At 36.0% G+C, this 27677-nt stretch overlaps 1 protein-coding gene across 3 annotated transcripts in view; it reads left to right on the forward strand.

The window, feature by feature from the left end:
- KDM4C (lysine demethylase 4C) overlaps window positions 1-27677 on the forward strand; it is a 371183-nt gene that overhangs the window by 128339 nt on the left and 215167 nt on the right. The window lies entirely within an intron of this gene.

Consider the following 27677-nt stretch of genomic DNA (forward strand, 5'->3'; position numbering starts at 1 on the left):
AAAAAAATTTTTCAGGTAGAATGTAATGTTCTGTATGTGTTGTAGTAAAAAAAGCGTGAAATTGCATATTAGCTATTGCTAAACCATGTACTATGCATGTACTTATCATTCCCACATAATCAAAAGTCACTATGAGACTGTAAATTGTATTGTGGACTATGGTGCTTAAAATATTAACGTATTTAATTCTGTTTATTCTCAAATTAAAGATTTATGGACAATGTGTATTGCTTACCAGCAGAGGGCAGTGTCTCTCTTCACAAATTTTTTGTTTTTTGCCAAGTCCTTTAGGAGTAAGTTTCCTTCATAGCATTTGACCTAATTTGACACATAAAGTCATAGTTATTTACTAACTATAAAATTGTAATTGATATGTTTTATATAGAATTAAATATGATAAAATGGACGTAACTGAATGTAGTCAGTAATATTTATACTACTTTTTATATTCCTTTCAGATTGGTTGTTTCTTCAAAGAAGTACTCATTTTATGTATAGGGAGTATGCGCATTTAGCCTAAAACATAGTCAACTTCCAGTGTTTCTTTTGTGAAATGAAGTTACAGTTAGCCCAAATCTACTGCAGACTGCGTGTGGTCCCTCCACGTTGTGTAGTACGGCTGCTGTGCAAAGGGGAAACATGCTCTCACACAAACACGGCATCAGCACAAAATACAATTTTTGGTGGGTGAACTTACAAGCTGACAAATAGCAGTGTTTGAGGTAATTAATATAGGTTACTTGAATAGAGACTGATACATGGTGTGCAATAAATGTCTGTTTATTCTTTCTTTCATGAGGTATCGGCATTTATTAAACTTTTAAAAGCAATTTGGGGATCAACATTGTCTCATATTGTGCCATGGCAGTGGCCAACACTGCATTCCTACTTTTTGCTTGCCTCCCAGGTCTGCCTCAGAAACTAGTTTTAGGCCACAGCTCCTTGTTCTGTGATTGCACTTTTGGTGGCTGCAGATCCAGTACCCTGTCATTGGGTCGCTATTATTTAAACATATACCAGCCATGCCATGTTAGCTGTCTTTCAGACAGGTTACTGTGGAGGCACCCACTGTGGAGGACCATTCTTGTCATCTGGCTTCTGAGGGGTTTCAAAAAGGTCAAAATATTTATCCTTTAGTTTTTCTTTGAGCTGTGTCCAGAACATGCTAAAGGACTGTAATTCTGGAATTTTTTTTTTCAAGTCAGTCACTTATCAGAGACAGAAACTGTACTTCTGGGGGAAAGGTTTAAATCTTGAGACTCCTGTTCTAAAATATCCCTTGTTTTATTTTATTTTATGTTTTGTACTGAGTCTTTTCTTTGTAAAATAAAGCAAAAACATGAAACGTTTTGAAAAATGCAAAATTCTGCTTGAGACTATTTATAAAGAAAAAATGTAATTCTTTAATTTGCTGGTTATGTACACCCAAAGGAGAAGGGTTTGGTCCTAGTTCAACTTTGGCTCTATGATTGTGGAAGGATGTCCTTGATTTTGTGGCTGTGGCTGAGAGAGCTGTACATATACATATATATGTAGATGGAATTGGGAACAGAGATGCAAAGATCAGCACTTGACCTCTCTAATGTGAGCCAAAAAGGCTTGAGAATGCAACATGTTTCTTTACTCCTGCCAGTTGTAACTACATGAATATGGATGTGTTATGACTGCCTGATCTAGTACATCAGTGGCATCGATGTGTATTAGGGAAAGAGATTTAATTTTATAAACTCAAGCTATTCAGCAGTGGCTGAAAAAAATCACCAGAGGTGTAGATAGATCTTTGCTATTGTCATATGTTTCAAAGATTTTGTCTATTAATTGCTGTTTTCAGAGCGATAGAATGCTGCTCAATTTTTAATGAAAACATAAAATACTTTATACATTTTTTATTAAAAATAAAAATGTAAATAAAATGAGGTAATACACCTTGGGAAGATTGAATAAGATATAAAATAGCAACATATTCAGAATAGAAAAACAAGAAAGAATTTAAAATAAAATAAGACATACTAGAAGAACATGTAGAGGGTCAGGTTGAAAAGGACTTCCAAGTAGGGGACACCATTGGTGGATACCATGAAAAAAAGATGATGAAATTTGAAACTACATTATAAAAAACTGCACACTAAATGAAAAAAAATACACTATTGTATTAAAAGAGATAGTGGATTAATAAAGTATACCTCCAATTAATCCCTAAATGTTACTTTAATAGCAGATGAGTTATACGGAAAACATTTAGTCAAATATTGATATAACTTGATGCACAGTGTAAAACCTACAAGAATATTTAAAATAAAACTGGATATTTTAAGAAAATTTGGCACATCTCAGATGCTACTTGGTGTTTACCTTTAGATACCACAATGCTGTGGTTTTTCTTCTTTGCCATTAGGTGTACTTCAGTGGGTATGTTTGAGAAGCAGCACCACTTTAACATATAAAGAACCTCATTCTTAATTCATTCATATTTACCATGATTGAAATTCAATGAGTCTTTATTTTGTGTCAGACATAAAAATTAGATGAGTAAGAATACAGTAATTCATTTAATTTTTTCAACTGTCCAAGATGGGGTAGTAATACTACTAATCTTATATAGGAGAAAATTAAAGTGAAAGGAAGGCAGTTCATCAAGAAGAAATATAGTAAGTTAGTAACTACATGGCCTTTATTTAATCTCAGTGGTAGTCACAGAAATACTAAGGGGTGAGTGCCATTTCTCACCTCTCAGTTTGACAAAGAAGACAACCTAGAGGACACCCAGGCCACCAGCCTTAGAGATACGTGTAAGTGTGACCTGTGACCCTGCATTCTGCAACTGGGAATTCATTTTGTGGGGAAAAATGAGAAAGTTACACCGGATGTGTTTATTTGGATAACCTTTGCAGTATTGATTATGCAACAGAAACTTTGGTAGCAAGTAACTGTCCAACACTAAGGAATGATTAAATAACTTACAGCACACCCATCCGTGATATGCTAATCAGCCCTAGAAATGATGCGGATGTGTGTTTATATATATAGACAGACATTTCTAATATACTGACAAGGATTAAAAGCAGGTAACAAAACAGGGTATTTTCCTTTTTATGTTTGAAGTTATACATGTAAATTGTGATATCACGTAGGGTCGGGTGATACTTTTCTTTATTATTATATTTTTGCCACAACCAATTATTACATGTGCAATTAAAAATTAAAAGTTTGTTTTCAAGTATTGAATTTACTTAAAATTAAGTGTATGTCTATTAGTGAATGCTTTTAAAGTAGAGGTAAGACAACAAGCATAGTAGTAGCTTAGGAAAATAACCAAGATGAAAATTGATAGATCAGGGTTTACATAATTTGCTAGATTGGAGGCTTTGAGTAAGTTACTGGTTTTCAGCTTCAAACAAGAGTGTATATATCAATAATCCCTGAGTGCATATAACTGTATCTGATATTCATAGCAACGACTATGAGCTGTTAAGCTAGTTAATGATTTTGATGTATGTATACCATGATAAAGTAAGCAAGTATATTAGAGAATATTAGAATTAATAGCTTCAACTAATACTTCTAATACTTTTAACTATTAGAATTAATAGTTAAAATCCATGCATGCCCTTCTGAAGGTACATTTCACTTCCTACCTGTGTTAGATAAATTAGTCTGTTTTAATAATGTTAGCAGTGTTCTTATTTCAAACAAAAGGGCGGGTTTGACTAATCTCCTGGATCTCTAAAATATTGTATCTGGAATTGTAATTAAAATTTTTTTGGTGGTAGAGATTTTTTTTTGAGATATTTGAAAGGTGTATGTATGAATCTGTGAGACTTAGCTGGCTGCTTCAGGTCCCGCATAAGATCATAGGGGCAGAGGAGGGAGGAGCAAGGGCTGGACACTGTCCCCTGAGAGGGGGAGACCCGTCTCAGAAATGAGTAAGGTGGGAACCTGGTCCTGAAATTCCTTGCCATCCAGTTAATCTCTCAGTCTTTCTCCTAGGAGGTGGGACAGAATGGGCAGGTAGAAGGTGACCTCTGGAAATACAGGTTTTACCAAGTTGCAGGCAGCGCCATGGAGGGGCCTGCAGGGTGCTCTCTTGTGACCTGTTAGCCTTATTCCTCCTCCCACCCCAATTCCTTCCTTGCCGCTATCTTGCACTTCCTTACAGCCCTTTTTTAGGAATAGTGCTGCTTCTTCCCAGTCTATGGAACACTCACTGTGTGCTGTGGGTCTCAACTGTGCTATCACTTCTTGCAGGCGGCATTCCTGACCCCTCACGTGCAGGTTAATAGGACCACATATATCTTATCTTCCAGGGTTATTCTGTAGGTTACATGAGAAAATGTACACAAAGTGTGTACATTTACAGAATACAAAGTGTATTCTGCTCTTCTCTGAGGCAGAGTTGTGGGAGCCCACACAGTCTTGGGTTTGACTGTAGAAGGAACATAAGTACTTCAACCAAACAGTGGATCAAAACAGAAATAGAACTTTAATGTATGTGAAAGTAAGGTAGGTTGAAGGTGTAGAAAACCCATGTATACAATTGTTTCCTTTTCTATCTGAAGGGTAATATGCTTGGGTATAACCTTTTCTTTAGTGTGAATAAGAGAAAGCATGTGTGTTAGCTGATTTTTGTTTTGTTGTAACCTACAGGAATTGTTGCTTAGAGGAGGAAGTGTTTCTTTTCCCAGTTATCTGGATTCTGAGGAAGGTGGCATGTGTCAGTCAGTGTCTTCTGAACTGCTGGTTGATCTCAGAGAGATGTGTATGTATTCCCTCTGAGTTACGATGGGGTTTCCCCCCCTTTTTTTTGTACTAACTTCGATATAGAAACAAGAAGGGAAGGATACATTTTCTCATCATTTTACTAACTGATGTTTCAAGAATTGTGATATTCAATTCTTGGAGTTTTTTCCCTATGGTAACTTTTCTAAGTTGTTGCAAATCAGTGGGTATCTTCAGCATGTTGAGAAATTTAACAAAACAAACAAACAAAAACCAAAGGAAATACTGGCTATTTCAGTCCTTCTGAAAAGAAACGGAATGTGAGGATTAAAATGCTTGAGGGCTAACCTTATTTCAGTAATGATAGTTTAGTTTTGTGTATTCAAATGAGCAAACAAAATACCAACATTTATACTAGGAAAAGTATTAATAAAGGATCAGATTTCTTTCTGGGTAATATAACTTTAAAAATTAGAGTCCAGGGATATGAGTTGAAAAATAAAAATTCTTGCACGAAAACATTTACTTAGTACTAACATTTAAATTGGTTTAAAAGTTTAAAAAATATATAGGTATTCTGAAGCATGTGATGAAACAAACGTATTTCTTCTAATGTAATGCAGTAATTGTGGAACCTATTGTACTGTTTTAGGTTTAAAGTTTGCAAAATTGATTTTTTGAAGTATATTTTTATTTAGTCCGTGCCTGTCCCAGCTGGGGAAGATAACGTGTCACTTTCAAAGTGCTTCTCCAGTGGCATTGGTGAGAGGCAGGTAAAGGAATGTTATTTGACACCTCTTAGGGGTGTGGATTGGTGGACATCACGTTCCCTGCATGCCCCGTGGGTGGGTTTGGAAGAGGCTCCTTATTAGCCAGAGCTGAGCTCCACGGGACGCCCTGACAGCCTGCCTGCTTACCTGTTTGCCCGCCTGCCTTCCTTCTTTCCTTCTCTTACTTTCTTCTGTTTATTTTTTTCAGTGAAATAATACATACAAGCAGAATTGAAACTTCTCAGATGCACATTCATGCAGTTACCGTTAAAATCAAACAGCTGTATTTGACATCCCCTGAGGCCAGCTGATGTCAGAGTTTTTGATATTTGATGCAATTTTAATTGAAACATATTGCTGTCAACATAGGAGAAAAAGATAGCACGATAGTTGTGTACAGATAACAAATCGAGAGTCAGGACATTAAGAATTCTTTTAGAAGCAGCCACAATTTCTGCTTTTCCATTTGAATTTTGTTCCATTGTCTATGTTTGCAGTTCAGAGCCCAGTTCTGATCTTTGTTTACAACATTTCTTATTTTTCCATTCTAGATAGGATTGTCTAAGACAGCAACAAATAAGTACCTTATTCTCCGGCCAATTGTAATAATACCTCAATGGTGCGCCATTTAATTTTGGTAAAATTAGTGTTTACAATGAGGAGTATGGACATATTAGCCAAGTTCTGAGTGCCCTTTGACATTGAAAGACCTTTAAAATTAGTCTCATTTCATTCTGTGTCTTTTCATTTTGCTACTTACCTGTTTTTCTCTGTTTTAAGGATTGTGTTAGGTTACTTACAAGAAGGGGCCACAAATATGAAATTCTGGAGTTAACTTTGTTTTCAAAATTAACATTCTGAAAGGCTCTGGAATGATAGAATTTTTTGAATAAGGCACTTTTGGTTTATAAAATTTATAAATTTTCTTTACTGCTTCTAAGATACAGCATCTTATTAATTTGCTAGGATGCATCATACTTATTTTTTTCTTGGGGTAGAAATATGCAAGAAGCACATTTCTATTCTTGCTGTTTAGATTAAGCAGAATGGGTGTTCTGTCATTTGCCTAGGCGTATTTGTCTTGGGGTCTTCACATTTTCCTGAGGGGTTAGGAGGTTGCTTGGTAAAAGGAATAGGAAATAAAAGAAATTGACCTCCCTTGAAGTAATCATGTTCAGGGTATTCTCTTCTAACTACCACTTTGATGAAGAATTGGAGATGCCACTTTGAGGTTGGGGTTAAATTTCCTTTCAATTTCAAAAGACAGAAAATGATTGTTACATCTAGTCATTAAGAAGACATTGTTGTGATTGTTCTTGAGCCTTTTTAGTCTATTCCATTGTCAAGATATGATTGTTTTTAACTCTTCAGAAGAACAATAGTATGGGAAAAAATTCTCTTTGTCTAATGAATAAAGAGACTTGTTTTTTTTCTTCTTCCTTTGAATAGAATAATTTATATATCTTCCTGGGACCTTACTGTAGCTTAAATCTTGGTAGTTACACATTGCGTTGAAGGTATAGCTCTTGAAGAACATGGAAAGGGCCAGTTGCATGAGTTCAGTTTCCAATGTAAGCTGTCTGTAACCAGAGTTAACATTAACAGCTTGTGGTAGAGGCGGGACCTATGCTGGGTATGAGAAGGACACATAGTTTTTTAGCACTTGAATATATTAGCAATCAGACTTTTAACATTGGTTAAGGTACAAGGTAGTGTGGGAGTATAGGATGGGGCAAGGTTAATTCCAACATGGCAAGGATCTGAAGCATATTTTGAGAGAACTGATATTTATGCTAATAATGATTGGAAGGGATTTTGAAGGTATTTGTGGATTGGAAATATGTATTTGAAAGAGGGAATCACCAGCTTTAGTAAAATAATGGAGGCAAGATGTGGTAGGATGTTCTTGGTAATTGACTTGTGTGGTTTGAGATGTAGTACAATTAGAATGGTGGGTGGAGCCAGGCTATGAAATATCTTGAGTGTTGTATGAAGGAATTTGAACCTTTTCATTCTTTGTGATGGGGAGCTAATCAATTTTTAAGAAGAGGTTTCAATATAATCTCTATAAAACATAGTGGTAAAAAGAAATGATAGATAACTTTACAATTTAATAGCATTTTTCTTCTTTTTTATGCTTTTCTGTACACATTTAATTACTACTATAAATATGATATTCATAATTTTCCTAGTTTCAGTCTGAACATGTAATTTGTAGTAACAAAGTATGAATTCTAGTACAAATTTTCTAATTTTTTGTATGGCCTTAGTCAAGCCATTTCATTTTATATTTTTTATTATTTAAAAATTTTTAAGTGGAATTTATTGAGGTGATACTGGTTAAAAAATTATATAGGTTTCAAGTGTACAATTGTATAATACATTATCTATATTGTGTAGTCAACATTCAGAGCCAGTTTCTTTTCATCACCATTTGTTTATACCCCCTTTACCCTCTTCTACCTCACCTTACCTCCTTTTCCAGTTAACAGTAATCATCGTACTGTTGTCTGTGGCTGTGAGGGTTTTTTTTTTTTTTAATCCCTTTACCTTCTCCCCCTATAACAACCACCCCTTCTCCTTGCGCCTACCTCACCCTCCCCCCCCCCCGCCCCCTCACTGGCAGCTGTCAGTCTGTTTTCTGTACGTATGAGTCTGTTTCTATGTTGTTCATTGGATTCCATGGATACTAGTGAGATCATATGGCTTTTGTCTTTGACTGGCTTATTTCACTTACCATAATACTCCCCAGGTCCATCCATGCTGTCACAAAAGCTAAGATTTCCTTCTTTTTTATAGCCAAGTGGTATTCCATTTTATAAATGTACCACAGCTTTTTTTTTTTTTTTAGATCTACTGTTCTGCTGGTGGACACTTGAGCTGCTTCCGAATCTTAGCTATTGTAAATAATGCTGCATTAAACTTGGGGTGCATATATCTTTTCAAATTAGTGTTTCACGTTTTTATTTGGATATATTCCCATAAGTGGAATAGCTGGATCATAAGGCAATTCCATTTTTTGTATTTTGAGGGAGCACCATGTTTTCCACAATGGCTGTATCAATCTGCATTCCCACCAATAATGCATGATGGTTCCCTTTTCTCTACTTTCTCACCAGCACTTGTTGTTTGTTGGTTTATTGATGATAAACACTATCACAGGTGTTAGGTGATATCTCATTGTGGTCTTAATTTGCATCTCTTTGATGACCAGCAACGTCATCATCTTTTCATATGTCTATTGGGCTTCTATATGTTCTCTTTGGATACCGGTCTATTCTGATCCCTTGCCCATTTTTAAATTGGATTATTTCTTTGTTTCTATGTTGAGTTGTATAAGTTCTTAAATTTTGGATATTAACCTCTTTTCATAATGTGTTGTTGGTGAACATGTTCTCCTGTGCAGTGGTTTGTCTTTTCATTTTGTTGATGGTTTTCTTTGCTGTGCAAAAACTTTTTAGTTTGATTTGTTGTTTTTTTGTTCCCCTTGCCCAAGGAGATGTATCAGAAAAAAAAAACTGCTGTAAGAAGTGGCTGAGATTTTACAGCCATGTGCGTGGTGTAAGAAGGTGGTCTAGTTTCACTTTTATATTTTTGCACATACCTGTTCAATTTTTCTGACAACATTTGAGTAGACTGTTTTAACTCCCTTGTGTGTTCTTGCTCCCTTGTCAAATATTAGTTGACCATAAAAGTGTGGTTTATTTCTGGGCTCTCTGTTCTGTTCTGCATTTTTTCAAATCAGAGATGGGGTGTTTGGGTTTTCCTTCCTCTACTGGGACTGTGCATTAGCTTACAGAAACGGATATAGTATATTAGATTTATTTCCAAAATGATGTATCCCTACTAACTTGAAAGACTGCATTGCAGGGAGGTTTCTGAATAAATCCCCTCATTTCTTTGTGATATGCCTTAGATTCTCTGCCTTGTAAGTCAGTTTATTTGGTAAAAGCCTGTGTAATAATTTTGGTAATGATTTTAGTATTTATTGGGTCTTGAAAGTGTTGTCCCCTCACCTTTCATTTGGGGACTAAGATTATAGTCATATAAATCATATGTAGAACATCTAATCATACAGATTCTTAAAATCTTCAAAAAATTTTTTTTCAAAAAATGTTACACTAATGCTTCTTCTGATTCTCTTTGATTCATGTGGCTAAGAGTTAGGCCACTTGTGTGATTTGTATTTCTTTCTTTTTTTAAAAAATATATTTTATTGATTATGCCATTACAGTTCTATTTCCCCCTTCATTCCCCTCCACCCTGTACACCCCCCCATTCCCCCCTTTAGTTTATGACCACGTGTCTCAAGTTCTTTAGATTCTATATTTCCCATACTGTTCTTGCCCTCCCCCTATCTATTTTCTACCTACCGTCTATGCTACTTATTTTCTGTACCTTCTCCCCCTTCTCCTTCTCCCACTCCCCTGTTGCTAACCCTCCATGTGATCTTCATTTCTATGGTTCACTCCTGATCTAGCTGTCCTCTTAGTTTGCTTTTGTTTTAGGTGTGGTTGTTAATAACTGTGAGTTTGCTGTCCTTTCACTGTTCATCTTTTTTATCTTCTTTTTCTTAGGTAAGTTCCTTTAACATTTCATATAGTAAGGGCTTGGTGATGATGAACTCCTTGAATTTGATCTTATCTGAGAAGCACTTTATCTGCCCTTCCATTCTAAATGAAAGCTTTGCTGGATAGAGCAATCTTGGATGTCGGTCTTTGCATTTAATGACTGGAATACTTCTTTCCAGCCCTTTCTTGCCTGTAAGGTCTCTTTTGAGAAATTCGCTGACAGTCTGATGGGAACTCCTTTGTAGGTGACTGTCCCCTTATCTCTTGCTGCTTCTAGAATTCTCTCCATTTTAATTTTGGCTAATGTAATTATTTCTGATTTTTTTTTCTTTGTGATGCTGAATCATTTATACTGACCTTTTGACCTTCTATTTTTTGAGTGGTTATCTTGCAAGGATAGTTGGAATTTTTGTAGTTCATAGTGATTGCAGTTTAAGTTTAGTGTGCACATACATTGCTAGTAAATTACATTATTGGGTTTATTTGAATGATGAATGAATGATCAGAGTGACAGAGAAAGGTTGTAAAATTTAACCTTCCATTGAATTCCAAAAAATGTCTTCTTGAGTTTATGTGCTAGAGGACTGCCAGATGACAGAACATAGTCAGGATAGCAGACATCATAGACAAGTTCTGAGTCTTGTGGGGTTTGGTATCTGACCTAATTACTTATAATGAATGACCAGTGAAAAAAGATATTGATATAACCACATCTAATGGTTGTTTATCTTTGTTATTTGTTTTAAATCCCTTGTGTGTCAATGACTTGAGAATCCAGAATTGTCTTTTTTGGGGCAGGGAATGAAAGTGTTACCACTTTGTCTTCAAGCACATCAGTTTTCATCTTCATCTATAGGAGAAAGAGTGAGAGTCTGAGAAGAGATGTTGTAGGTGGGGCATGTAACTTTTTTCCTTCTGCTGATGTTTGGAAATTTCTTGGTAATTTTGGGTAACATTTCTCAGCATGTCTTCCTTGTATACCTTAGGGAAGACTGTGTTTACTTCTCACAAACATCAGATATGGTAATCCAGAATCCTCTTTTAAATAGCTGCCTGCTTTCTCCCTTTTTGGAAAATGCAAGCTGTGGTTTTACACTTAACCTAGAATCACAGAACTTATAGGATGGAGGAGGTGGTTAATGGTAGCAACAAGCTTTCATCATGACTGAGGTCACGGACTAGTTTAATATACTGCGTAGTGCTCCTTTTGGATAGCTTTGATTTGTGCCTCAAGGTCCACTTTGCACAGGTCTCTCCCCTGCTGTTTGCTGAGGGTTGCTGGTCTGTGTGGGCCACCACAACAGACTCCATAGCCTTCTGGCTTCTGGTTGGATTCAGGCAGTTGGAGTAGGCAGGAGATTGGAGGGAAGGAGAATGAGGGTCCAGTGATATGCAGCTCACCCTCAGGGTTGCCTTAGGCCATCCTACTAGGAACTCTCCTCTGGATTCACTACTCTAGGCCTTTAGACCTATTTCTCCACCTCCTTTATCAGACTTTTAAATATCAGAGTGTCACAGAGCTCTTCCCTTGGCCCTCTTCTCTGTCTTTAAAAGTTCTTTATTGATTTGGTTATTTGTCTTCCCTATAATAGGATGTAAGTCCTTTGCAAGCAGGCAGTTTGTCTTATTTGTGCTTGTGTTTCCTGTGCCCAGAACAGAATGCAAACGTAGTAGCCACAGACTGATTGGCCAGATCCCTCATCACTCCTCTCATTACTTGGATTTTTGTGTCCCAGCTCCCCATAGTTTCACAAAAAGAGTAGAGGCGGTAGTTCTGTGATCACCTTGAAAATTACTGCAGTATCCTGGAGTATAGTTGATTACTGTACTCACCTATGTTCTCACTCCCCACCCCCCACCCCCAATAATTGTACTACTTTGTGACAGGTAAAAGCCAGGGTCTTTTGCTGTGTGTTGATGCCTTTCCCATTTTTTAATCTCCCTTGATCAGTTACTTCACTTGCTTTCCCACCTGTTTATTTTCAAACCTTCACCTTTTGACCATTTTGGAGGTTGATGGTTAACCCTTGGCTCTAACCCCAGCTCTTAAAATCTGTCAAGTAACTCTGAGAATGCAGAACTCTGAAATTCCTTTATAAAGGGATTTTGAACAAGGAATCCAAGCTGCTAACATTCCCAGTCTCTGCTTCTTTAGATGCACATTCAGTGTCCTCTTCAGCTTGCCTGTAGGCTGTTTTCCAGTCTGTTGGCCCAGTACTAGCTCCACTCTGTGCTTTAGCAAAACTGAGGTACCTTATACCTCACACCTATGCCTCGTCAGTCTCCTTGCTTTGCTTCATGCTGTTATCTGGATTATGTTCCTTATCCAAACTCTACAGTAACTCAAGGCTACTTCAACTACTTCCTCTTTGCAAAGATTTTATCTGCTCATCCTAAGTTTAAAGTAATCGCTTCCTACTGTGAAGTTCCTAGTTACCTTGATCTTAATTATAGTGCTTAGACTTTGCCCTCTTGTGTCTAATATCTCTTGTAGGTCACGGAAGACAAATGCTTAGCCCTTGTCTTTTGTTCAATATTTAATGAAGGAATAAAAGAGACTTGAACTCATTAAAGAAACTTAGGTGCCCTTTACTATTTATGGTACTTAGCTATCCTGGGTGTCAATTTTCTTTTAATTGTGTTTATTTTTCCATTTCCATGTAACAGCATATAACATTTGATTGTAATGCTTTACTTTTCACAAAGCAGTGTACATTTATCCTATTTGATGCCCCGCAAATAGTTCAGTGTATGTAAAATAAGGCAGAAGGCCATCTCTTTGGTTGTCTGCCCCCGTCACTGGTCCAAGAGCTTTAGCCGTCTTACTAAGTTGACTCGTCTTACAGCCCTGATTTATAGAGGAAGAAACTCAAGCCCATGAGTTACCCATTGGATGTCACCCAGCTGGTATCTCAGTAAGGTTTGCAACCCAAATATTATTTTTTAGAATATGTAACAAGGAGGGATATTCTGTGGGTGCCAACAAAGAATAATTCAGAAGTTTATCTTTCCAATTTGAAGGAATTGTAGAGATTTTCTTTCAAATGTTTACTTTAGTTTTTAATGATTAAAATAGACTTGATTTCTGTAGCCTTCTGCCACTTCTTTCTTTTATGGCTCATAAGAGTCTTATTTCTGAAATGTCATTAATTTTATTGGCCCCTAAAGAATGTTACTCGCTACTGATGAGTCCTGAGGGTCTTTGGGATACTAGTTTTATTTTAACTCTTCCTGGTGTAATTGGATCAATGCGATGCTTCTTGCTTAATGGCTTTGGTTTGTCAGAGGAGAAAGATGTTCTCCTTGGTGCCGTGCTCCAGCGTCTCCGTCTCCCAAGACTCTGCAGAAATCACGTTGTTTAGAGTTGGCAGTTCCTGGGATGTCTCAGAGGTGAGATTTAGCCACTGATGGAAAATCCGCTAGGTCATTCCCAAGTAGGTTTTTTTTTGGGGGGGGGTGTTGAATTTTCACATTCTTGAAATAACTTCTGCCCCATTCTGTCAATATTTACAGAATTGGCAACATTAGCTGTTTCTGTGTATTCATCTCTGGTCTTTTTGTATACATTTATTCATTTATAATTGTGCATCTAATATAGAGAATGCCTAGAAAATCAAACAGCTATTGAATTTAGTGTAGTGGCATTTACTTAAAATATGTTTTGAAAGGATGTACAGAGCATAATTCCTTCACACTTCTTAAACAATCACTATTCCTGTGTTATAAGAGGATGATACTCTCTAATCCAGTATTTTTCACAATAATGGACATAATAAGAAACCTGGAGAACTTGTAAAAAATGTGGAAGCTGAGTCCCATTCCTCTACACCTACATTTTGAATCAGGCACCACAGAGTAGCCTGAGGCCTGTGATCCTCTGAGTACATGTTAAGATATGCTTACTGCAGTCTTACTCTTCTTCATCTTTGACTACCATTTTCTTTTGCCAGGATCCTTCTGGGCAATGCTGGCATTTACACAGAATTGCTTAACTTTTGACTCTTGGATGTTTGGAGTACTCTGTCTCCCCCATCCGCACATACCATGGGGCCTTAATCCCCTGTAATGTACAGCAGGCATTGCTAGATATTCAGCTTGTTTATCCATTTAGCACCCCCCCCCATCCCACAGCCAGTGTGAAAATATCATCACCTCACTATAGTAGGAGTATAGTTGCCCAGAGGGGTGTGTATATACTGAACAAAGTAAATATGGTGAGAATTGGTTAACAATTAGTTGTAAGTAACAAATAGGTGTTAGATTTAATGTTCAAAAAAAGGGTCACAGCTATCATTGTTTTATTAAGAAATACCCTTCATTTATTTAACAGGGATACTTTTAGATACTCAATAATGGTTCTCAACCAAAGATTCATGCTTCATAACAATTTCTTCCATATTTGAATGAATATTATTCTAAATATTAGTCTTGTAGGGGCTGTGGGTGTTAGTGAACATTGGTCATCTCTTAATGTCAATGTTTCTGGGAAAAATGTTTCCTGTGGAGCTGTATATCAGCCCATAAGGAAATTATAATTAATTCTCTAAATGTAGCTGTCCATGTAAAAATAAATCTTAAGTCATAGTGTGGCCAGGGCCCTGGCTGGACTGTGTAGGCCAGAGAGAGATGAGAGCAAACAAGGTGCCTGAAGTTGAGTAAGGAAATGAGTTCTCATGGGCTGTTGCCATCACTGAGTCACTTGTGCTCTGAAGAGTACAATACTGTGAGAGAGATTCTGCCGCAGTATTTGTTTGAGGGGTGGGTAAGAGAGAGATGATTCAGATGCTGTCAGAAAAATGCTTCACGAAAGATGCTGGGTTGTAACAGGTGTGGAGGAATACATGTGGTGGGGCTATGTTACCCACTAGACAAGAGCCACAGCCAGAATGCAGAGGTGGAAGGTTATGTGATATACTCCCATGACCAAGTAGATCATCCTGGTTCTCTGGTACATAGACTAAGAGTAGGAAATGGGATTTCGGATCATATTCTTATGGCCTACAATACTGGGCTTATAGGAGGAATCTCTAATCCATAAGCCTGGTGATGCTCCCTTCCCCACTTTTTAAATCACTTAGCTTTGGGCCTTCAGGAAATTTTTGTTGAAAAGAGTACACATTTGTGGCATAGGAAGTCTGAAGCAGAGAGATGCCGCAAAGTACACAATTAAACCAATGATAACTGTAGCACTAGTCACTATTTAATTCTTTTCATATTTAATCCTTAAAGTTATTTAAGGTAGGAGGAACAGGCGAAATGTCTCCCTCTGGTGCTCACCCAAAGGAGCAGAGCTAAACTTCAACCCTTGTGTTCCCATTTCCACTAACTCATTTAGGGGGATGATATTGTCCCTAGGATATTTGACAATGCCAAGGGATGTTTTTGATTGCCATGAACGGGGAAGCGCCACTGGCATCATAGAGGCCATTGGTGCTGCTAAACATTATACAATGCATTATACAGGGGCAGCCCCCCACATTGAAGAATTATCTGGCCTCAAAATGTCAATTGTGGGCGGTACTTACTGTACTACCACACTTTGTGACCAGCCTTTGTGTGGTAGTACAGTACACCCTATTAAGTTTTTCTCTTAGCTGTATAACTAATTTAAGAAAGAAGTTTATCTCTTCTTAGTTTCTTGATTGTACAGGAGGTCTAAATGAGTTGATTTATGTCTGAAGTACTAAAATCTTAAAGCGTTTTAATTCCAAAGAAGCATGTATCTCATGCTAAGTAATACTATATTTAAATGGCATAAAATAGACTATCAGCATAAATTTAATTAGTTTCTCTAAAGCACATTCGGAAATTATCCTATGGGAACACTAGGTATTAGGATGTTAACTTCAGAAAGGCGTAGTAGATTCTGACAGGTAATTATGCTTACCGGTTCCAAATCCTTTGGTTTCTTTCATACTGCAGGTGGTGGTGTTTGCTTAAGGGAAAGATAAATACCAGCATTATCTGTCTATCTGGAGCAGATCCTACTTATCTGAGGAGAGCAGTGCTGGATGAGGGGCATAGCTACCAGTGGCTAAAGTGAAACAGATCAGGAAAGGAATGTCCCGGATTCAGGGTCGACTTCCCTTACGGAAAAAGTGATTCTAATGAATAATGGTCTTCCCTTGGGAATCTGGCTCTACAAGTAGTTTTAGGCTAAAATTTTATGTACAGTTTGAAAAAAAGAATATGTTAATAATAAACTTTAAAAGGGCGAATAAAAACCCTTCCAGTACAATTGAACTTGGTGGTAATTTGATTAATATATTCACTTATGTATAATTTTTACACTCATGTGTATATTAAAATCTCTAAAGGAATAAACATTTGTGTGAAGAACATAGGCTTGGCAGTGACAAAGGTATAATATAATGGTAAGGAGTTTGGCATGTTTGTTTTTAGTGTGAATGGTTCTTTGAATCATCATTTTCCAGTCTTTAGTATTGTAGAAATCAGAATTGGATAATGTTTTTAAAATTAAATTTCAAAATTAGCTTATATCCTCTAATTTTATCAAGAGGTTTCATTGAATATGAGCTGATCCTTTTTTAAAACTAAATTATTTACACCCAAGATGAAGGAGAATTGCTAGTATTAAGGATTAAAAGTACTAATAATTCTAATGTTTAAAATGTGCTTGTATTCCCACTTTTCTAACTTTAATAATTAATGATTTTTATTATGAAAATCATTCAGGACTTCATTTTTATTAGGAAGTATGGAATAAAATGTGATTATAAACAGGCCATTAAACATATTTCTTTAGTATATCTGTTTGTAGTTTGTATTGTTTGTATTTCTGTTGTCACAAAATAGCCTTAAATTCTTGCAGAGAATTACTTGCTGAATAGAAAAGTTCTGATTTCTACCAACAAGGAACATATATTACACATTTAAGGCTTGAATTTTGTACAGATACTGTGAAAATAGATGAACAAATAGTAAACAGTAATAACTTTTAAATGTCAGCTTTCTGGTTAATAAAACCTACTAAATTACATTGGCAGACAAATATACTTATGTTTAAGATTTAACATTTTGTTTGGATTAAAAAAATAATTTATTTTGGCTTTCAAATGAAAACTAGAATTACTTAGAGCCAGAAGGCAGCTCCAACACATGGAATTTATTCAAATCTTAGAGAGAAGGGAAACAAACCCCCACACTATCAACATTAAAAAAAATATCATGTGATTTCAAGATATCCAGATATTTGTATTTTTTAAAACTCCATTATGTGCTAAACTGGTGTTTTTAAGTTAGAAAGATTTCCTCCCACTTCATATCTCTTTTTAAAACTACATATGCTATAAAAACTGGAGATTTGTGGGTTTGTATATAGATATGCATATGTATATACATATGTATATAGGTAGTATTACTTTAGATGGACTTGATTTTCTAAGCAAAGCCAGTGTATAGATACATTTATCCATAGATAACTGGGTATGAGAAAAAGACATTGCCATTGACTATTTAATATTTTCACTTTTAATTTCAGTAAGTCATCATCTTACATAGCCCATAAATTAGGTGATACCATCTTAAAATAAAATTAAGGAAGTTTCCCAGCTGAACTCATTTAGTCCATTCCTGAGTTGTTTTCGCTTTGCCCCTGGTGCTGTAGTTAACTAGTTTACGTTGGCTCCTCTAGCGTTCTGGTGAATGAGAATGCCCCTTGCCTTGATTGTTTAGGTAACAGGAAAGCCCATTCTCTGGGTTCTAGTTTGTAGAAAGCCTACATGGCGAAACAGGATTTGGGGAGGTACAGTGTAGTGGTTACTAGCAACGGCTTTAGAGTAACAGGGATCTGCCTTGTTACTCTAAAATGGGGGAAGAAAAAAACCCCCATTTTTCTTCCACATAATAACTGTGTGCCCTTATTCAAAGTACTTACCTGTTCTGTGTTTTAGTTTCCTCATCTGAGATAATAATATCTATCTCTTGGAGTTATTTGTGAGAGAGGTAACTTATGAATGAACTTCAGTACACTGTCCAGCACTTAAAACTGAGGAAATGCTGACAAAATGTCTATTATTACTGACCTGGTTTCAGGTAAGGATCTAGACACACATTCCCATAAATAACTTAAGTCTTTTGGCCATTTTACAGTGTAAACTGTGTGATCATAACCACTTGTATCAAAGAAATAAAAATAGCAAAAAACTGCAATTAATTTAATATCGTAGTTAACAGGAAGTAGTAGAATTAAAAGTTTTATTGATAGTCTCCTTGTTTACTGTATTTACAAGACTTACTGGTCTCTTAACTACAGAGCATTATAGGTTTAAAAAAAAACTATGGAACTCTCTAGGTTTTGAAAAAAGAGTCATTATTATTATCATCATCATAAAAAATTGAAGTTATTCTTCAAAAGGAGTAGCATTCGTAAGGCTCTTGGTAGTCTCATAGTTCAAAATATCTTCTAGGGAAATAGTCTTTGTAGCTCATTCTGGAAACTCCATGTCCTTTTAAAGTGTAAACATTGATTGGTAAAAAATAGGTTTTAAGTGGGAGTCTAACCCTGATCTTGTGTTTCTGGTGTTAAAATCTATTCATTCAGCTTAGAAATTTTACACTATGAATTAAATACCAGGGTGTGTGTGTGTGTGTGTGTGTGTGTGTTTTGTTGTTTTGGATCTCAAAATGGAAGTTCAGATTCACACTGCTGTTATGGAGAAGTAGAAGACCTTGAGATTATTGTGGGAGGTGAGGAGGAAAGACTCCTTAAATACATCAGAAAGAATGGTATCAGGATGTATAGTTTTATAAGCATGTTAGAACCGGTAATCTATACCTAGCATTTCCTATTTTCTCTCCTTGTTTTTCTTGCAAAATTGAGCTTCAGAGTTAAAGTTTGATACTCTGAAAATAGAAAATGCTAATCAGATTTAAAAAATAGATGGCTAGTTGGTTAGTGGAAAAGTAAATAGTTGAAGAAGCATTTTTAGATTCTCCTGTGTGTTGTGTATAGCGGTGTACCCCTAAAGGAGGGAATTTTTACCTTGCAGGGTGACTCTGCAGTTAGGTTTCCTTTGGGCATAGTGGCAAGTATTAAATCTTATTTGTAACATAATAGAGTATTCTTGTTACTAAAAGCAATCTTTTTTGTAAACCTGTATATTATTGAATATTGACCTCTCTTACAACAGAACAAGCAGTTCTTACTTGTTGTGCCTCTGTTGAGAATCCTATTTACCAAACTAGCTACAGTAGAGTAGTATCTCCTGAGTCCTGGAACCCCTCCCCCCCATTCCCTTCTTGTGTGGCAGAGTAAATTTTTTAATTTGTCATCTCAGTCAATGCTATCAACACTTTCACAAATTGGTGGACATACCTCATCTAAACAGGAGAGAACCAACTAATTTATTCTAATTACATACACTAGGTGTTCTCTAGATTTCCTTCACCTCCTTCCCTCAGCCAAAGGTTTCCATGTTTGTGTGAATGATATGTATGTATGTGTGTATGTTTATATGATTTAATGTATAGCTATATCACTTACATTGAATATATATCATACTTATATATTTGATATATATTTAATAAATACATTTCTTTTGTTTCCTCACTCCTGTGACCTAACACCCATTTTCATGAGGGTTGCTTAGCCTTCGTTAGAGAATATTCTAGCTGGATAAGAATAGTGATGGTTTTACTAAATGACTAAAACTTTTTCAGGAGGAAAAAAAGAAACAGTAAGTCTTTTGTTCTGTTTTAAAGGAAATTAATATTTTCTTTGCCCCTCCTGTCTAAAGGCTTAAAAAGGTAGCTTAACAGTGTCAAAGACAGGGAAAATTGAAACCAACCACATAAAGCTGTTTTTGGAAGATACTTTAAATGAGAACAGTCTTCCAAAACTCAGCTGGCTTTTTAGTCAGCTAAGCCATCTGCTTGGTTTTTCAGCTGGCACTGTCTCCAGTTTCCCTGATTTTATAGCTTTCCCTTGGGAAAGTACAAGATTTCAAATCATTACAGCATTGCAGAGCCTTTTGGAGAGCTGTGTGTGGCTTAGACGTTTATATGTTAGTCTTCTATTGTATAATTCCAAATGGTTTTTTCTTCTGTGGAATTTGTGGTTTTATAAATTTTGGAAGAGGGAGAATCTGAGAAAAGAGGAAAGATGGTCAAAATTGTTTTTCTCACCTAAGTGTGTATTTTCCAGATAAACTAATAATAAAATGGTAGCTCTTTCATTGACGTTAACTTACTCATGTTTCTTTTTCTCTTAAATATATTTTATTGATTATGGTGTTACAGTTGTCCCATTTCCCCCCTTTATTCCACTCTGCATCTCCCCTTCCCACCCCCCCATCCCCCCACCCCCTCACCCCCCTCAGCCTCTTGGTTCCACCACTCGGTTCATGTCCATGGGTCATACATATAAGTTCTTTGGCTTCTCCATTTCCTATATTATTCCTAACCCCCACCCCCGTCTATTTTGTATCTACTAATTATGCTTCTTATTCCCTGTACCTTTCCCCCCATTCTACTACCCCCTTTACCTCCTTGCTGATAACCCTCCCTGTGGTCTCCATTTCTGTGATTCTGTTTCCTGTTCTAGTTGTTTCATGTTTCTTTTTTTTATTTTTTAAGATTTTATTTATTTATCTTTAGAGGAGAAGGGAAGGAGAGAGGGAGAGAAACATCAATGTATGGTTGCCTCTTGTGCATCCCCTGCTGGGAACTGGCTTGCATCCCAGGCATGTGCTCTGACTAGGAATTGAACTGCAATCCTTTGGTTCTCAGGCCTGTGCTTAATCCACTGAGCTACACCAGCCAGGGCTTGTGTTTCATTTAATGGAAATGAATAAACCTGTTACTCAAATTAGATTGTGTTATATATTTTGGTTCTACCATTAGTTTATTTTTATCTCATATTTGGTGATGTCACAGTTTGATTGCAAACATTCCTATGAGGGTGTTGATATTGAATTTATTTAGACCATATAACACTGATTATAGTTTCTTAGAAGTATAAAATAGGTATGTTTAAATTGATGCATAGACATTAGCTCAGTGAATGAATGTTCCTTATGTTTTAAAAGTTAATCATATTTGTAACAATACATTCGAATATTATCATATGATGGTGAATGAGTAATTCCCACCATCTCCTGGCTGCACACACATACACACACATGAAATATAATTATTTCCTCTGCGTGTGTATATATGTTTGTGTGTGTATGTATATATCCATAATGAAATAATGGACAGAAATTTAGGCTTTATGCTGTGGGTAGGAACCACATTTCTTCTTCCTGCCACTTGTGCTCTAAATCTACAGATAACAGTTCCCAACCCACATATCATTTGAACTTCAAAATGAGAACAGTTAGTACCTATTATTGTCACTACTCTGGAGAGCAAGGTGTGTGCAACTTTTAAAAGTCTTTGTGGGGACTGTGACAGTTTTCAGTTATATTTCCCACCAAAAAAGGACCTAAATGCTAGTGGCTTAAACCAGTGATTTTTTAACCAGTGTCCTACAAGAATTTTTAAAACATGTAATATTGGACTGTTTATTCAGGGGCACTGACCTTTTTTCCCTTAGATTCTCAAATTTAAAAAAAAAGACAACAACTAACACAGTAGTGGTAGTTGATGTGAATGAATCAAAATTATACCTTTTTGTTGGGGTCAGATTGGCCAAAATGATATTTTTAGTGTGTCACAATTTTTTTTTGTTTGTCGATAGTTGTGAGTTGTCATTTTATTGTTCATATTGTTGGTCTTCTTCTTTTTCTTAGATAAGTCCCTTTAACATTTCATATAGTAAGGGCTTGGTGATGATGAAGTCCTTTAACTTTCCCTTATCTGGGAAGCACTTTATCTGTCATTCCATTCTAAAGGATAACTTTGCTAGATAGAATGATCTTGGATGTAGGTCCTTGCCTTTTATGACTTGGAATACTTCTTTCCAGCCCCTTCTGGCCTGCAAGTTTTCTTTTCTTTTTTTGTTTTGTTTTGTTTTGTTCTGTTCTGTTACCTTGAACAATTTGTGTGTTTTTCAAAGAAATTGTTTTTTCCTTTTTAAAAAAAAATTTAATTATTTTTCAAGTACAGTTTTCTGCCTTTTACTCCCTTCCTGGCCCACCCTCCCGTGCTTCCCCAACTTTCCTCCCATTTCCACTCCCCTTAGCTGTTGTCCATGTGTCATTTATACTAGTTCCTCTAAATCCCTTCTCTTTTTCCCCTGAAATTGAGAAATCAGCTGATAGTCTTATGGGAACTCCTTTGTAGGTAGTTGCTTTTAAGATTCTCTCCTAATCTTTAATATTGGGTAATGTAATTATGATGTGCCTTGGTGCATGCTTCATTGAGTCCATCTTCTTTGGAACTCCCTGAGCTTCCTGGACTTTTTGGAAGTCTATTTCCTTTGCCGTATTGGGGAAATTCTCCTTCATTATTTCTTCAAATAATTTTTCAATTTCTTGCTCTTGTTCTTCTCCTTCTGGCACCCCTATGATTTGGATATTGGAATGTTTAAAGTTGTACTGGTGGTTCCTAATCCTCTCCTCATTTTTTTTGAATTCTTGTTTCTTCATTCTCTTCTGATTGAACACTTACTTCTTCCTTCTGGTCCAATGCGTTGATCTGTGTCCCAGTATCCTTCCTGTCACTGTTGGTTCCCTATTCATTTTCCTTTATTTCACTTTGCATAGCCTTCACTTTTTCTTCTATTTTGTGACCATACTCAACCATTTCTGCGTGTATGCTGATTACCAGTGTTTTGAACTCTGCATCTGATAGGTTGGTTAGCTCTTCATGGCTTAGTTGTATTTTTTCTGGAGAAGCATTTTTTCTCCAGTTGTATTTTTCTCTTCGCAGCCATTTTTTGTGCTGTGAAGTTTTAGTAAGTAGTTTATATGTGCCATGAGGTGAAAAGGGTTGAAAATCACTGGCTTAAGCTAATGCAAATAAATACTTGAATTTGAAAGACTTAAACTCACCTGAAAGGCAGAAGTATTCTTTAAAGTAATTTCAGCTCTTAAATTCTCATAATTACATTGAAACAATGAGAAGAAAATATAGCCAACATTTAAATACTTAAGTTTTCATTTCTATTATATATTTTACTAGCATCATATTTGAACCAAATATTCATCTTTTACAGTCATATAACTATCCTATGTATAATATACCACTTCCTCAGAAATGGATTATTTTCCTTAGCATTTTAGTTTCTCTTTGGCTGTCTTCATGGAGTTTTCTGTAATAATTATTCTTTTCCTTGATTTTGAAGCATTACAGTATTCATACAACTTAAACTCACTCCTCATACCTAAGAGGAGAGGATGCCTCTCTTTCCAGGCTGAGCCACGTGTCTTCATTGTCATTCCCAGTGCAGTTGCCTTGGTCTTTCCCTCTGTGGCTTCTTGCTGTCAGTCCACACACATGTTCAGGGCCAGCCTCAACATGGCCTTTAGCTCTAGATCTGTTGTGTACACTTTAATTAGCAGTGGGCGTACAGGTTTATCTCCTTGGATGGCATTTGTTCTTTCCTCACAGAAATTAGATTACTGCCTGGTATATATTTTCTGGTCAGTATGTGACTTAGAAATTTAATCTCCTATTAACATTTTTTCCATAGTCAGTTAGTTTAATTATAAACTCTGTGTAGTGAGGATGAAAGTGCTTTTCTGTTCTTTGTTGAGGAACAATGTTCAGTAACTCATAAGAGTTGATAAAAAGAATTAATCTAGTATAAAAGTGAATATTGATTTAATTTTTTTCTCTGATGAATGGTGCCTTAGAGATCCAAGAGAATATATTCATTTCTATTTTAGACAAGACTAATTTTTGATGAAGACAGAAGTTACTGTATTTCTATTAATTTTGTCCTAAAATATAGGTTGTGTGTAATTTCCTGCTCCATGGACAGATCCCTAAAGAAGGATCTTTACTCTTTGTGTTTTAAATCAAGATGTGTAAATTTTTACTGTTGGTTCAGCATAGAATACTGGACACATTTCATTTATCCTGTTTGCAATTTTGCTATCTGAAATTGATTTTTCATTTTTGTGGTAGTTAATTTTGCCTTTGCTTCTATTTGTAAGAATGTCTTTGTTGTATTCTAGAAGTTTTTTCTCTGCTTCTTATGAATTAATGCTATGTTTAAAGATTTATTATGTTCCTACAGCATTTATTTTTTAGAAGCAAATGTACAATAGTTCAAATTATACAAAACAAATTCACTATGAGTTTATTAATGGGACATATTCATGGAACGATGAAACATACAAACAAAAAACTATATTATATTTCATGGACCAATAATCTCACTTTATTTTCCCTTGAGTTCTATCAGGAGAGCAGAGCATGCTGCTAGCCAAGAGAAGAAAGCAAGAGAGAAATAGAATTGACTGCCCCCGCCTTTAAAATTAAAAAAAATTTTTTTCATTGCTTTTAGACAGAGAGAAGCATCAATCAGTTGCTTTCTCACATGTGCCCCATGAGGTTGAACCTGCCGCAATCTGGGTATGTGCTCTGATTGGGAATTGAACCCACAGCCTTTTGGTCTATGGGATGACATTCCAACCAACTGAGGCACACCAGCAAGAGTGGAATTGACATGCTTTTTATCAGTTGTGTAATAATATCCTGATGCTGGCCCTCATGGCAGCAGAGCTAGAAATGGCCCTCTACTCCTTGTCATAGTCATTCCCAACCTGTAAGTACAGTAGATTTACTTGAAATCCAGGAATCTCTATCTAGCAGTCTGCAGACCACAGCTAGACTATAAGTTGAGTCTGTTGAACACAGAGTGTGAGTCAATGTTCTAGAAATGGCTGAAGTACATTCATTGCCAATGTTGAAATATCAGGAGATTTCACACAAAACTCTGGAGTTACAGGTTCTATTGAAAACTGGGACAGTTTGAAACTTCTGCCCCAACATTCTCTCCTGAACAACATTTGGCTGGAATCCAGCAGAGGCTGACTACTTCAGACCATGCAACCTCTTTCCAGTTCTCGTTAAGTCTCAGCCTACTCCTCACCCACCAGGCACAGAGGCTCTTTGGCTTTACTGGCACCTTGCCCACCCAGTTACTGCGAGGACACGTGGCCCACTGCATTCATTCACATCATCTGTGTGGTTCTGTGCCTGAGTTTGCTTCTCACTCCCTTCCAATTTCGGTGCTCCTTCAATTAACTAGACAGTTAAATATATTATTTGGACTGTGTTATTTTAATCTAATTCTTTGAAAATTTGATGGAAAATTGTCTACATTTCGGGCATAGGATAGTATCAATAAGGGTTAAACTAAAAAGTCTCTACTGAGCACCTGTGTGCATAACATATCTAATTAATAAAGCCCTCTTTCCACATTCCAAGGAAATTAAGTAGTGATTAAGATTCTCAGTATACTCATTATTTTCCCTTAGAATTCTGGAAGGAGAGTTCATTGTGAAAGAACCTTCTACATCATAGGCTGTAAAGTTCATGTTTATACACAGAAGCTTATTCTCTTTGCCTCACCGCTATGGGTGGATTTGCCTTTCTGACTCCAACACTCAATTCTTCTTTAGCTCCCTTTGTTGAAATGAACTTGGCGTGAGCTTGGCAGTGCAGCATAATGTAGCTCTGAACCTGCATGGCCCCTGCTTCTTTACAGCTCCAGGTGACAAGGAGCCCTTTTTAAAGGGATCATGGATATTAATTGGAAGAGCAATTATTTTGAATATATATGATTTCATCTTCTTTATGATAGATTTGACCATATTGTATTTGGAGGGAAATATAATCACCTAAGAGCATCAGGAAGTAGTAGAGTAATTCTTAAAATGAAATTGGTTTATCTTAATTCATCCAGCTTATTTGGTTTCCTTTCCTATACTTAGTTTCCTTTTTTGTTTTTAAAAATTATATCTGTTTAGCTGTATCTCTTTTTCTTTTTTTAGTCCTCAGAGCTTTATTTTTTTTCTCTATATTTACCTGCAAATCTAGTAGCTACCAGAGCTTTTGAAATCTGTGATTAGGTACTGAATGTTATGGCTAATTCTCTTAGGTATGACAGTGCCCACTTACATTTTATGTCTTGAACTTCATAATGTGTCACTTCTGCCATTATTGTTCTAGTACCAAGAAGACATGAGCTTAGTATAAACTGTGTCATGTGTGTTTGCCTTCAGTTATGATACTGCTTTCATTAAGGTTTGTGAACTAATTGCTAATTTTTCTTGTTTTAATCCGGTGGATTTTGTCGTTAGCATCGTAGGATACTTTTGTAAATTAAAGTGATCACCTAGTGGCCATCTAACTTTCTTTTGGCAATTTTATTCTGATGTTTTATATAAGGAGTAAAAGTTCAAGATGGAAATAATAGCACAGAAACAAGAATATTTTAAAATGCTAAGTAGTGGTTGCTTCTGTGATAGGATTTCAGAATATAGTTATTTAATTTTGTGCTTATCTGCATTTTCCAAATTTGAAACAATTGAACATGATATTTCTTAACCAGAATAAAGTTATAGACATTTTTAGAGCATAAATATTAAGGGAAATAAATTACTTTTCTTTAGAAAATTATAAATATTTTATAGTTATCATCATTATTCAGAAAATACTATTTAAAAAATCTCTGTTTCTTTTTTGATAAAACAGGACACATAAAGAAATTGCACAAATAATGATCTGCCTCAGTGGACCTACTTTGGTCTGCTGCCAAAGGGCATTTAAGCACACTGTGTACGAGTGTGTCTTCTGAGTCAGGCTGAAATACTGTGTTGGCCAAAGAGTTTGTTTGGTTTCATCCATAAGATGTCTCTAGTTGTGCTTAGTTGTCTTTGACTTTATTTGAAACAATTTTGTTAGATTGTATTGTGCTCACTGTCCCATCAGCCTGCATTAAAAATCGGTGAATTGTTGTGTAGCCATTTTAATGTTGAAAACAGAAGAAAATAAGCAACATTTTTGGCATATTATGCTTTATTATTTCATGAAAGGTAAAAATACAACTGAAATGCAAAAATTGATTTGTGCAGTGTATGGAGAAGGTGCTGTGACTGATCAAATGTGTCAAAAGTGGTTCGTGAATTTTCATGCTTCAGATTTCTTGCTAGATGATGCTCCGTGGTCGGGTAGAAAACAGTTGAAGTTGATAGTGATCTAATCGAGATATTGGGAACAGTCAACATTATATCACATGGGAGCTAGGTGACTTAAAATATCCAAATCAACAAAGTTATTGGTGAAAATGAAAAACATGTCTTTTATTTTACAGAAAAAACTAAGTGGACTCTTTGGCTAACTCAATACTTGTTAATAATGCTAAATTTAGGGACTCATCTCAGGGCACACTGAACCAGAATCTTGAGAATACTTGAGAAAAATCTGTGCGTCTAATGAACTCTACAGGTGTTTCTCATGTTGCCAAAGTTTGAGCTCCACACCCCCTGTGCTTACCTGCGAGGAGAGTAGTAGTCAGACTTAATTTTTACCTGGGTTCTTGTTAATCTTCAATCATTCTGAGCCTAAGTGTAAAATGTTATAGTGTATTCTTCCCAGTTTGCTTAAATTTATATATTATTTAAAAAGTATACAGTTTTAGATTGCTTTGTTGAATTATGATGTTTAAGAAATCTTTAAATGAAATTAAATTATCTACAAGTAG

Source organism: Artibeus jamaicensis, unplaced genomic scaffold (assembly GCF_021234435.1).
Source record: "Artibeus jamaicensis isolate MK-2021 breed Jamaican fruit bat unplaced genomic scaffold, CSHL_Jam_final scaffold_1964, whole genome shotgun sequence".
In the NCBI taxonomy this organism is placed as follows: Eukaryota; Metazoa; Chordata; class Mammalia; order Chiroptera; family Phyllostomidae; genus Artibeus; species Artibeus jamaicensis.